Source organism: Citrus sinensis, chromosome 4, assembly GCF_022201045.2.
Source record: "Citrus sinensis cultivar Valencia sweet orange chromosome 4, DVS_A1.0, whole genome shotgun sequence".
NCBI classification, from domain to species: domain Eukaryota; kingdom Viridiplantae; phylum Streptophyta; class Magnoliopsida; order Sapindales; family Rutaceae; genus Citrus; species Citrus sinensis.
In genome coordinates, this window is record NC_068559.1 from 11,040,081 (window position 1) to 11,053,017 (window position 12,937).

Consider the following 12,937-nt stretch of genomic DNA (forward strand, 5'->3'; position numbering starts at 1 on the left):
TTTCTTAGCACTGAAATGGCCTCCACAAGCTTGTTCATGGCAGAATGAAAGGATATTCTGAATTTCACTTTCTGGGACACATCGTCTAACAATTTGGTCTGCACAATACTTGAATAAATATGGGTCATCCCAAAAGAAATTCTTTATCTCTGCAAAGAATTTAGCCTTGTTTTGCTTGGTCCAATGCTCTGGAAGTTTACCTGTAACAAGATAATTAACTATATCAGCGTACCAAGGTAATACTTCCACATTCATTAATTGTTCATCTGGAAATAACTCATTCAATGGTAATGATTCTGTAATTGTGTCAAAATGGAGACGAGAGAGGTGGTCCGCCACAACATTCTCTGTGCCTTTCTTATCTTTGAATTCCAAGTCGAACTCCTGTAAAAGTAACACCCAACGAATTAGTCTGGCTTTTGCATCTTTCTTTGTGAGAAGATATTTAAGAGCAGCATGATCCGTGAATATAATTATTTTACAACCAATGAGATATGATCGAAATTTTTCCAATGCAAACACTACTGCTAGCATTTCTTTTTCATTAGTTGAATAGTTCAACTGTGCATCATTCAATGTCATACTAGCATAATAAATAACATGGGGAATTCGATTAACTCTTTGTCCTAATACTGCTCCTACTGCATAATCAGATGCATCACACATGAGTTCAAATGGTAAGCTCCAGTTCGGGGCCTGAATGATGGGTGATGATGTCAACAACTGTTTTAATTTTTCAAACGCCATAAGACATGAATCATTAAAGATAAAAGGTACATCCTTAGCAAGTAAATTGCATAAGGGTCTAGAAACTTTGCTAAAATCTTTAATGAAACGTCTATAGAAACCAGCATGCTCAAGGAAAGATCTTACTTGTCTGACTGTTTTGGGTGGAGGAAGATTAGAAATGAGATCCACCTTGGCTTTGTCAACCTCAATACCTTTGCTTGAAATGATGTGACCGAGAACAATACCTTGTTTTACCATAAAATGGCATTTCTCCCAATTTAAGACCAAGTTCTTCTTGACACATCTCTGCAGAACTAGTGTTAGATGATGTAAACATTGATCAAATGAATCACCAAAGACAGAAAAATCATCCATAAAGACTTCAAGGAATCGTTCAACCATATCAGAAAAAATACTCAACATGCATCGTTGAAATGTAGCAGGTGCATTACATAATCCAAATGGCATTCTCCTATATGCAAATGTGCCAAAATGGCAAGTGAAAGTAGTTTTCTCTTGATCTTTTGGTGCTATGGGAATCTGATTATATCCTGAGTAGCCATCTAGAAAGCAATAAAATTCATGGCCTGCTAATCTATCAAGCATTTGATCAATAAATGGTAAAGGAAAATGGTCTTTACGTGTGACAGAATTCAACTTTCTATAATCAATGCATACACGCCATCCTGTAGTTACTCTAGTGGGTATCAATTCATTATCAGCATTCGTAACTACTGTGACTCCTGACTTTTTGGGGACGACTTGTACAGGACTGACCCATGAACTATCAGAAATTGGGTAAATGATACCTGCATCTAATAGCTTAAGGACTTCAATTCTAACAACTTCTTTCATATTAGGATTTAACCGACGTTGCATTTCCCTAGTAGATTTAGCATTTTCATCGAGGTGAATGTAATGCATGCAGTCTACTGGATTTATACCTTTTATATCTGCTATGGTCCATCCTAATGCTTCTTTGTGCTCTTTTAAAACATCCAACAACTTACCTTTTTGTTCGTCATTTAGGGATGATGAGATGATTACCGATAGAGTATTTTCTTCTCCCAAAAACGCATATTCCAAAGTGTTGGGCAATGGTTTGAGCTCGAGTTTCGGTGGTGATTCTGATGATGGAATGAGTTGCTTCTCTGATGGTGCTAGTTGCTCAACTCTTGACTTCCATTTATTAGTGTCCATAGATGGTGCTGAGTCAAGCAGGGCGTTGACCTCATCGACCGATCTGTCAATATCAAAATTCAAACCAAAGTGAGTTAAACATGTTTGTAAAGGATCATCACTAAGGTTTGAAACAAAAGTATCATCAACTAATGCTTCAATTAAATCCACATCAACAATTCCATCATCTGCACTGTGAGGTTGTTTGGCAATGTTGAAGATGTTCAGCTCCATAGTCATGTTGCCGAAGGACAACTGCATATTTCCAGTCCTACATTGAGTGTGAGCATCCGCAGTTGCCAAGAAAGGTCGGCCTAGGATAATGGGGATGTGCTTCCTTGAATCCTGTATTGGTTGAGTGTCAATTACAATGAAATCAACAGGAAAATAAAACTTGTCTACCTGGATAAGCACGTCCTCCACAATACCACGAGGTATTTTTGTGGACCGATCTGCAAGCTGTAACACCACTGGAGTTGGGTGTAATTCTCCCAATCCAAGTTTCACAAATACTGAATAAGGCAACAGATTTACACTAGCTCCTAAATCCAACAAAGCATTCTCAATTGTGTGGTTCCCTATACTACATGAGATAGTGGGGGAGCCTGGGTCTTTGCATTTTAAAGGAATTTTATGTTGGAGTATAGAACTAATGTTTTCTGTTAAAAATGCCTTCTTTTGAACATGCATATTTCTCTTTTTAGTAAAAAGGTCTTTAAGAAACTTGGTATAAGATGGAACTTGTTTAATAGCATCAAGCAAAGGGATGTTAACACTTACCTGTTTGAAGATTTCAAGAATCTCACCTGTGAATTTTCCCTTTTTTCCTTTAGCTAACCTTTGAGGAAATGGAGCTTTGGGAACGTATTCTCGTGGGTTAGTTTCTTCTTTCTCCTCCGGTGATGAGTCCTCAACATTCACAGGTACAATTTGGTTTTCTTTTGTCACTGGCATCTCCACTTTGTTGTCGACTTCTTTTCCTTTTCGTAAGGTCATGACTGCTTTGACCTCTCCATGCTGTTGCGGTGAACTGGTACTTGCTTCATGCACTCCTTTAGGATTAGGCACCGGTTGACTTGGAAATTTGCCTTTCTCAACAGTCATCGCCAATGTCTGAACTGAAGAAGCAAGTTGTCCCACCATCTTTTCGAGGCTTGAAACTGATTGAGCTTGTGAGTTGAAGCCTGCTCTCAACTCATTTCGTAGTCCATCAATGGTGCGGTTCTGTTGCTCAATCGTAGAGTGAGTAAGATTCTTGAGATTCTGGAATGAATCCTCCCATGGTCTAGGTTGAGAGTAGTTCTGGTTCTGATTGTATGGTCTAAATGGGGGCTGAGAGGCTTGAGGATTTTGTGGAATTGGTTGCATTGGTGGAGCTGGAGCTGCTGGTCCATTCTGTTGGAGTCCTTGAGACCATGAAAAATTAGGGTGATCTCTCCATCCAGGGTTATATGTGTTGGAGTATGGGTTGTAATTTGATGGCTTTCTCATTACACCTATGGCATTGGCTTGATCTGAGTATGAGTCATGGTCATGTGGTTCTGTTGATTTAGCAGTCGATAACGATGCTATTTGTCGAGCAAGACCTTCAACCATCTCCTTGACTTCTTTGATTCCTGAAGTTGACTCGCCAATGTGAACCTCATTTACTCCCTTAATTCTTCTAGTAGTCATGAGTGATCGACTCCGTTGTTGGGAATTATCTGCTTGTCGCTGGAAGAATTCCCAAATTTCTGATGCACTTTTTGACATTAGCTCTCCTCCACTTGTTGCCATTAGCCATTCTTGCACATTCGGCAGTAATCCCTCCAAAAAGTATTGGCATTTGTGCCATTTCTCGTACCCATGATGTGGACACTTCAAGAGTAGCCCATTGAATCGCTCCCATGTTTCGAAAAATTGCTCGTCCTCTCTCTGGGTAAACTCTGAGATTTCCCTGCGAATAGCATTGGTTTTATGCACTGGGAAATATTTATTTAAAAATTTAGTTACCATTTGTTCCCATGATGAAATGCTATTAGCAGGCAATGTATTAAGCCATGAACGGGCTCTATCCTTTAAAGAAAATGGGAATAATCTGAGTTTAACATCATCGTCTGAAAAATTTTCATATTTAAAAGTTTGACAAATGGCATGAAAATCATTTAGATGATTATATGGATCCTCATTTTCTAGGCCATAAAATGTGGGGAGACAATTTAGCACACTAGGTTTTAATTCAAAGCTCCTAGCAGCTACATTTGGGTATCTTATGCATGATGTGCTCAAATTAGCTAAGGGACTAAAATAGTCCTTAAATGGCCTCTCCTGTGGTGCTTGTAAATCCATTTTATTTTTAATTTGTTTGTGTGTGCGAAGTGTTTTTTTCTAATTCAAGGTCTATAGGTTCAAGATTAGGTAATAATGACCTACGACCATGCATGCAAAACAAATAAAAAAAAAAAATAAGGATGAGAACAAAACAAATAAAAATAAAGAAGAGGGAGAAATTACGATACTAACCTTATTGCGCTATTAAAACCTTTCTATAAAAATACACAAAAACAAATACGTGAAAGAAATTAACTAAAAATTAAATTAATTAAAATAAAATTACAACGAAAAATAAATTGAAAAATAAATTACAGAATTTTAAAGAAGAGAAAAAATAAAAGAAATACTAACCTTTAAATGTAGATTCACTCTTTTTTTTTCTTTTTTTTTATAATAAATAAAAAAATACAAGAAAACAAATAAAAGAAATTATTCACAAAAATTAATTCTATTAATTAAAATTACTTACCTCCCCGGCAACGGCGCCAAAAACTTGTTGTGCAAATTTTAATGTACTCGCAAGCGCACGAATCTATTGTCGTATAGACTAATGGTGACGAGTGTCGATCCCACGAGAAGGTGGATTTTAATTATATATAGAATTAATTTTGTAAATGGGTAGTTGGATTTATGGTGGAAATGATTTGGAATATGCTAATACTTAAATTAAAATGGCGATAATAAATTCTAAAATTGGAATTGCAATGGAGAGAATAAATTGAAGAGAAAATCTATTAAATTGACGTACTTGGGTATCTGGATCCGTATCAACATGCATCATGGGCTAAATAATCCGTATTAATGCCAATTAAATCATGAGGGGGGAATCCACACCTCATGAACCACGCTCTAATCAATATGGTGCTAAGGACTTATCGTGCCAAATAATAATAACCTTGTACTAGAGGGCCGGTGAAACCAAGGCGGTACTAGACAAGATTAGTATTATTTGTCGACGAGAAGTCAAAACATCCACAAAAACTAGAGGGGAAGAGAAAATAAATTTACGAAATTAAGCCCATGACACATGTTGAGACTTCACCTTCAACCCAAGCTTGAAAGAAAATTAGCCACTCATAATTGAACTAAGGGCAAAATGGAAATTTATTAAAATACGAAGAAAATACAAGATGGAGAGGGAATTACAGAAAATGGATCCCAAAAATGGATTCAGAGATATCAAATTAGGGGGGAGAGACCCCCTTTTTATAGATACATGGAGTAAATCATGGCCATCGGATTAAAAACAGTTTGGACGCTCAGGATTGCGTCACGTCATCAGTCAACAGTCCACGGTTTGACCACGCGGATGAACAGTAACACGGTTTGATCCGACTTTGAATAGTAACGCGGTTTGACCCGGATGAACAGTAACGCGGTTTGGTTGAAAATAATCCTGTGTGATGCATGCACCGTACGCGAGATTTTTCGTCCACTGATATGCTGCCACGTCACCATCAACAGTACATAAGAATTTTAGTCCAACAGGATCGTGACACCTCATCAGTCAATGCCACATCATCGGTCAATGCCACGTCATCGATCCGTCTATGTGAACAGTGCCGTGAACAGTAACGTATACAGTCCCGTATACGTGAATAGTACCGTACATGTGAATAGTGTCATTTTTCCTTTTATGCTCCTCCTAAGGTTTTCGACCGTCCTGAGTTCAAAAGTGATGTCCGTTTTGCCGTCTGATCTCTCCTTTATTGTGAAATGACTATAATGCCCCTAAAATACATAAATTACTTAATTAAAATAAAACACACGTAATTAAATCACAAGAATGTTAAATACATAAAAGTAAGGGTTGTTAGTAAGACTTGAAATGTAAAATGACGGTTTTCTCCTTTATAAATATGCATTTTCTAACACTCAACACCAGACATTAGACAGTCGTTTTCTGCCTTCTGAAACAGTTGTTGCCTCGCTGTAGAGTATTTCGCCATCATCTGAGGTACTTGCTACACAACCCTAAACATTTGATGACTCAGGTTCTTTACCCTCTCTTCTCTACTGGTTACTCCAACACTCCTTTTTGACGTGCCCTTTCTTGCCACAGTTGTAGCATTTAACATTCTTCTTACTTCTGGATTTTGATCTACCATGATTTTGACTCCCACTGGAGCCACGTTCCGCTGATCTCCCTCTCGTCACCGATAGCGCCTCCGTTTGCTGCGAACTTGCTTGTCTGTTTTCCTTATTTTTCCGTCTGCTCTCCTCATTTAATACGGAGGCTGCAACATCGTCGAAAACTAGACTGTCCACTGGATTGTTGTTCGTCAGATTGATGATGAGTTGATCATATGAATCTGGTAGACTTTGAAGTAGAAGCTTTGCACGTTCATTTTCCTTTATATTATGACCCAACATTGTGAGTTGTGAAAATAGAGTCTTCAAGGTGTTGATGTGGTCGGTCACCATTGTAGATTCCACCATTCGAAGAGTATAGAGTTTTCTCTTCAAGAAGATTTTGTTGTGTAGTGACTTGGCCTCGTACAATTTTGTAAGAGTATCCCATATTTCCTTCGCTGTATTTTTCTCTACCACACTGGATAATACTCCATCCGCAAGTGCCAAGTGTAGATCAGAAATGGCGTTGCCGTCTACCTCATTCCACTTGTCATCAGTTATCTCCATGGGCCTTTCTCCAATTGCTGCCAAGCAATTATTTTTCCTCAATACAACTTTCATCTTCATTTTCTACAATGAAAAATTATTTCCGTTAAACTTCTCAATTTCATACTTTGCCGCTATTTTGTTGATAAATACCACACACAAGCTAGTGTACCACCTTGAATAGTTGTGAGTATGTAAGAGAATGCACACTAGGAAAGTTCTCAGGAAAGACTGGAGGGGTCACAATGGTCCCACTTAAAACCTAGACTCCTTAAGCTCTTATCGCCTTTGTGACAGAACTTTCCTAGACATGTACAAAACCACACAGTTGCTTTACTCACACTACTATTCCCTGCTTTGCACCGTAAAATTCTTGGATCGCTTCCACCGTTTCACGTAAATAGTACCGTATACGTGAATAGTACCTTATATATGAACAAAACCGTATACGTGAATAGTGTCGTATACGTGTACAGTGCCGTATACGTGAATAGTACCCCTTACGTGAACAGTTCCTGACCCCAAAAATACAACCAATAGCTCTGATACCACTGTTAGGAAATTGGTGGGTAGAGCAGACACGCAGCTAAAATAAAATTGGAAGAAAATAAAGAACAAGCACAAAAGAGGACACCGAAAATTACGTGGTTCGGCTTTTAGCCTACGTCCACGGGCAAAACAGAAGGAAAATATTTTACTAGTGAAAAGGAGTTACAAGTATTGTGGTATTTTAGCTCACTACCCAAAATTCCAATACACCCAAACTCTCAAAACACTAATCACTTAAGAGTTTATTAAACTCTTAATACTCTCACCTCTCTAAAGGAAGGAAATGCTTCTCTCTCTCGATGGAATGAATTTGCTCATTCTCTTCGTTATTTATAGAGAAAGCTTTGGCACTATTCATCAATTATATATTATTTTTTTCTTCTTTTTCTTCTTTCTCTAGTCAAAACCGTGTTCCTCTTTTTCAAACCCGTGTTCCTCATTTTCTTCTTCAAACATTTCTTTTTCCATTTTCCTTTGGTTTCCTTCTTTGGGCAGCTGCCAAACCCTTATTTATTTCTTTGGGCGGCTGCCAAAACCAGGAAGATTTGGCTAGGCCACCACTGACTTTGACATTTCTCCCACTTAGAGATTTGATTGAGAATCAATCAATCTCCACACCATCCTTTCTGCTTCGCCATAATCATGTTGCCTACGTTTCTGCTAGGCCACAAGAGGATCTACTCCAGACAAACTTATCAGTATTGATCGGCTTGGTCAAAACATCTGCTAGGTTCTCCTTGGTATGGATTTTCTACAAATTCACACTTTCGTCTTCCACTACTTCTCGAACGAAGTGATACTGAAGTCCTATATGCTTTGTCCTGGAATGAAAAGTTGGATTCCTTGCAATGTGCAAGACACTCTGACTGTCACAAAACACTGAAATTTTCTGTTGTTTGTGCCCGAGCTCCTCCAATAGCCTTTGTATCCAAATAGCTTCCTTGCAAGCTTGTGTAGCTGCCATGTACTCTGCTTCTGTTGTAAATAAAGCCACAACGGTCTGCAATTTCGAAACCCAGCTTACAACTGCTCCTGCAAGTGCAAACACATAACCAGTAGTGGATTTCCTTTTATCAAGGTCTCCTGCAAAATCTGTATCCATATAGCCCCTGACAGTAAACTCTGATCCTCCATAACATAATGCAACATCTGAGGTTCCTCTGATGTATCTCAGAATCCTCTTCACAACTATCCAATACTCTCCGCCAGGATTCGCCATGTATCGACTGACTGCTCCCACTGCTTGTGCAATGTCTGGTCTTGTACATATCATAGCGAACATTAAACTTCCCACTGCTGATGCATATGATACTTGAGACATCTCCTTCCTCTCTGCTTCATTACTAGGACACATACTTGAGGATAATTTGAAAATAACAGGAAGTGGGGTAGAAATTGACTTACAATCTTGCATGTTGAAGCGCCGCAATATTTTCTTCAAGTAATTTTTCTGAGAAAGTCAAATCTTCATGTTATTTCTGTCTCGGTGAATTTGCATCCCTAGAATCTTGTTTGCTGGTCCCAAGTCCTTTATTTCAAACTCCCTATCCAACTATGCCTTCAATTCTTGGACTCGATCTTTGTTGGGACCTGCTACCAACATGTCATCCACATACAACAGCAAAATGATGAAATCATTATCTTCAAACCTCTTGTAATATGCACAATGGTCTGAACTGAGTCCGTTGTATCCAAGGCTCATAATGAAGGAATCAAATCTCTTATACCAACACCTCGGCGCCTGTTTGAGACTGTAAAGAGATTTGTTCAATCTGCAAACCAAGTTTTCCTTTCCTGTTTCTGCAAAACCTTCTGGTTGGAGCACATATATTTCTTCTTTAAGTTCTCCATGAAGAAATGCAGTTTTCACATCTAACTGCTCTAGATGTAGGTCAAATGTAGCACACATCGCCAAGACTAACAGTTATAACATGAACCAAAAACCTAGTTATAATCGGTGTCGGAAACTAAATGTCAAAAAGTTAAAAAAATTTCGATGATTTTTGTTGGAAAGTAAATGTTGGGAAGTAGAAAAATTTTGGTGAACCCAACACTAGTCCCCTAGTTTCCACTATCAAGAAGCTATAATGAAGTTGGAAACTAAATGTTAGGAAGCAAAAAAAATTCAATGAACCCAACTGATTCTAATTCTTTATATCCATAAGAAAGAAATCTAACCCATCAATGAGCAGACTTTCTAATTTAATTCTTGAATATAGTGAGCTTATTGTGGCTCCTAAAAGCATAAATTACTTGAAATATGAATCCATATGCACAACTAAGAAACAAAGAAGATAAAATTTGAGAGTGAAATGAGAAAAGATTGAAAAAAAAAGATGAGTCGATAAAAAAATATATTTGAGAAGCGTAAGTCATGCATGACTCGATGGTTGGCCATATTGAGGGGACACTCACATTTTGAGATTTTTGTTTACAACGATGATTTCGTCAGTCACACGACAGATTAGATGTTGAGATCTTGAAGATGCTACCTTAAGCAGCGAAATACTATGTCGTACCAAATCCAATCTTTAGCGAATTTAAGCCTATTCATGAAATACTATGTGATACAGAAAGTATTTAAGGGGTGAGGGCTTGATGGCTTTGTTTTTATTGAAAAAGGGAATTCATGTTTTGACTTTAGTTAAATAAAAGTGAGAGAAAGCGGGAAAGGTTTTGGTGAAAAAGAGTGAAGTTGAAGCTATTCATTCATCTTCTTCTTGATAATAGTGAGTGACGATTTATATCATTCCATAATTTGGGCTATTTTCGTGCCCACTCCTATACTAGTCTATTCCTCTAAATTTATCTATTTCTCTTATTAGCTGTCAAAATCATTAACTTGTAACGCCTTCAGATTCTCATTATTGATAATTATGGTAATCTTAGTAAGAAAATAAGAAGTGTTATTTCTTTTGATTGGTTTATGAAGGGATTTTAAGAAATGATTCTAGACCTTTCTAATTTACTAGAGTTACCAAGAATTTCTTAGTATTACATTTATTAATTATGCAGGCCATGTGTACTTGCATTATTACTTACATTTGTTATGCATTTATTATTTACATTTATCATAAAATCTTGCATTTATTCAAAGATATAGTTATGAACATTCATAATTATATTTATTTAAGCTTGTTATAATATTTATTATTGTTGTATTAAAGTTTCTTTATTCAAGCTTACTTTAATTTATTATTGCATTTATTAAAGTTTGCTTTATATTCATGATTACACTTATTAAAGTTGTTTTGTTATTGCTTTATTAAAGTTTCTTTATTAAAACTTACTTTAATTTATTATTATATTTATTAAAGTTTGCTTTGTATTCATGATTACACTTATTCATGCTTTATATTTATTATTGTTTTTATTAAAGCGACTTCATTAAAGCTCGGTTTACATGTATATTTGCACTTATTATTTGCTTGCTTTGTGTTTGTTAATGGTTGGTTGAAAGCTTGGACTTGAAAGAAGGAATATAGATTTATTAACTTCTTTCATTATTCATCTTCTTTCTCTCTCAGCTCCAAATTCTAAATTCTAAATCTCTCATAGCAACCTTCTACATTTCTATAATAGAGTTAAAGATCTTAGTTTAATTGGAAGCAACTAGATTGGTGAGTCTTTATTGCTTATGTTTTCATTGTGTGAATATATGATTAATTTGAAACTCGAGTTGTATGAAACATATTATAGAATTTTATGGACAACATGAATATTTTATATTAAATCATGGCCATTGAAAATGATTTTTGAGAATAATTTTATTTGTGCATAACCTAGACATGTAGGGGTTAATGACTAAATTTATTTCATAAGACTTAACCTTGTCTTCAATTTTATATAGATTTTCAAGTTAGACACTATTGTACTTGAAAACTATGTTGAGTCCAAACCCAAATTGCATTAGTTTGGGCATCTAAGTAATTAAAGAAAACAACATGGGATTAAATGAAATTTTCCTTTAAAATAGGTTTGTCATTCATGTGGCTATATAAAAGAAAAAAAAAAAGCAAGCAGTAGCTACATACTAAAAAGAAGAAAAGACAAGAGAGAAAAAGAGAGAACAATGGCGTTTTCTCTAGAATTAGGAGTAAGATTTTCAATTTTTGATTAGATAATCAGAAGGTGATTTTAACTTTATTTTCTTCCAAATTTTGAGGGTAAGCTTCTGACATCGCCCTCTACAATTCTACTAGTTTTGATTTTTGTTTTATCATCTCATTGGCTATTATTTGAAATACCCACTTGCTAGAGAGATATATATTAGGCTGTTACTGTAAGCCAAGAATATTGGGATTCTTGATGTTGTTAGCCTCTAGTATTATCAAGAGAAGAATTTGTGTTATAATTCCATTAATATGATGGAAGATTATATCGAACTACGATCCCCTGATTTTTCCATTTTGGGTTTTCACGTAAAATTTGTGTTTTTTATGGTTAATTTATTACTTTGGATTTTCTTGATTTATTTTTCTGCCTATTTATTTGTGGTATACATTCTGTTTTAATCACACAAAGAGGGAAAGAAGTTTGTCTCCGCTTAGTTTACAACTGCTTGTGTGAGTTCCTTTCCCAATAGAGTGGTATCAGAGTGTCAAGTTATATTTTTTTTACTTGTGTGGTTGAGATGGAGGAGTCCTTGACATGCATGATTAAATTAAAATAATGAAATTATGGTATTTGGAAGTCTAGAATGGAAGATTTACTAGACATGAGAGACGTACATGAACCCATTAAAGGCGAAGAGCTTAGACCTGCCTATTTAGATGATAAGAAATGGGTGCAATTAAGTCAGAAGACTGTGGATACTATTAGGTCATGGATTGATCAAAGTGTATACCACCATGTAGCGAAGGAATCCGGGGTTGATGTTCTTTGAAGGAAACTGGAAACAATTTATGAGCAGCCAACAACATAGAACAAAGGCAATTTGATGAAAATGCTTGTTAACTTGAAATACAAGGAGGGGCACAATATAACTAAATATACTAGTGAGTTTTAGGGCTTGGTTGATCAGTTGATTAGTATGAAAATTATTTTAGATGATGAGTTACAAGCATTATTGTTGCTTAGTTCTTTGCCTGACAGTTGGGAGACACTAGTGGTGTTAATGAATAATTCAGTGCCAAATAGGAAATTAACCTTGGATATGGTTATAGATAGACTGAGAAATGAAGAATCTAGAAGAGAGAATATTTAAGTAGTTTCTTATGAGTCAGATGCTCTTGTTTCAAAAAAGTAAGAAAGGTGAAGGAGAAGCCAAAACAGAAATTCCTGTCTGTAGAACAATGGTACCCCCAGAGAAAGATCTAAGTCCCAAAGAAGAATAATGAAATGCTTTCATTGTCAAAAAATGGGTCACGTTAAAAGAGAATATAAATTGTAGAAAAGAGAATCGGCGAAAGAACAGGTTGATGCTCAGAAAAATGACAAAAGAGAACATTGTAGCCATTGTTGATGGTGATATAGGTATTGTTTATGATGTAAGATTTATAAATCTCACTTGCCATACCAGTGATTGGGTGATTGATTTAGGTGTTTC

The 12,937-nt window shown here is 36.2% G+C and overlaps 1 non-coding gene across 1 annotated transcript; it reads left to right on the forward strand.

Annotated features, from left to right (window-relative positions):
- The first annotated feature begins 3,748 nt into the window (after window positions 1-3,748).
- On the forward strand, window positions 3,749-3,852 carry LOC127901995 (small nucleolar RNA R71). The gene has a single exon (XR_008054400.1). It is a non-coding gene; the product is annotated as a small nucleolar RNA R71 (small nucleolar RNA).
- Window positions 3,853-12,937: the final 9,085 nt, after the last annotated feature.